The 337-nt window shown below is 57.0% G+C and overlaps 1 protein-coding gene across 1 annotated transcript in view; it reads left to right on the top strand.

Moving 5' to 3' along the window:
- Window positions 1–337, top strand: part of COL7A1 (collagen type VII alpha 1 chain) — a 37,345-nt gene that overhangs the window by 9,137 nt on the left and 27,871 nt on the right. The window lies entirely within an intron of this gene.

Below are 337 nucleotides of genomic sequence, written 5' to 3'. Positions count from 1 at the left end.
TCTGACCTATTCACTACCATCTGACCTATCCCCTATCAGACAGATATCTGCCTCCTATTAGGCTTTGATAGCTTTCCCCTATGAAATGGCTCCCAATACCTCCCCCATCAGACTCCCCGTTGCCTCTCCCTGCAGACCCACTGGGCCCAGTGAGGACAATTCACGTGACTCAATCCACTAGCTCATCTGCCACCATTGCCTGGAACAGGGTTCCTGGTGCCTCGGGATACAGGGTCTCCTGGCGCTCCGGCCACGGTGGGGACCAAGGGTTTTGGAGGGTTGTGGGGGACAAGTTTGGGTGGAATGGTGGCTGGGGGCTTCTTAGGGGTCCAGGCGG

The sequence above is a fragment of the Pteropus medius genome, unplaced genomic scaffold (genome assembly GCF_902729225.1).
Source record: "Pteropus medius unplaced genomic scaffold, Ma_sr-lr_union100, whole genome shotgun sequence".
In the NCBI taxonomy this organism is placed as follows: Eukaryota; Metazoa; Chordata; class Mammalia; order Chiroptera; family Pteropodidae; genus Pteropus; species Pteropus medius.
The sequence above is the reverse complement of the archived record's forward strand: the minus strand, read 5'-3'. Positions and strand labels throughout refer to the sequence as shown.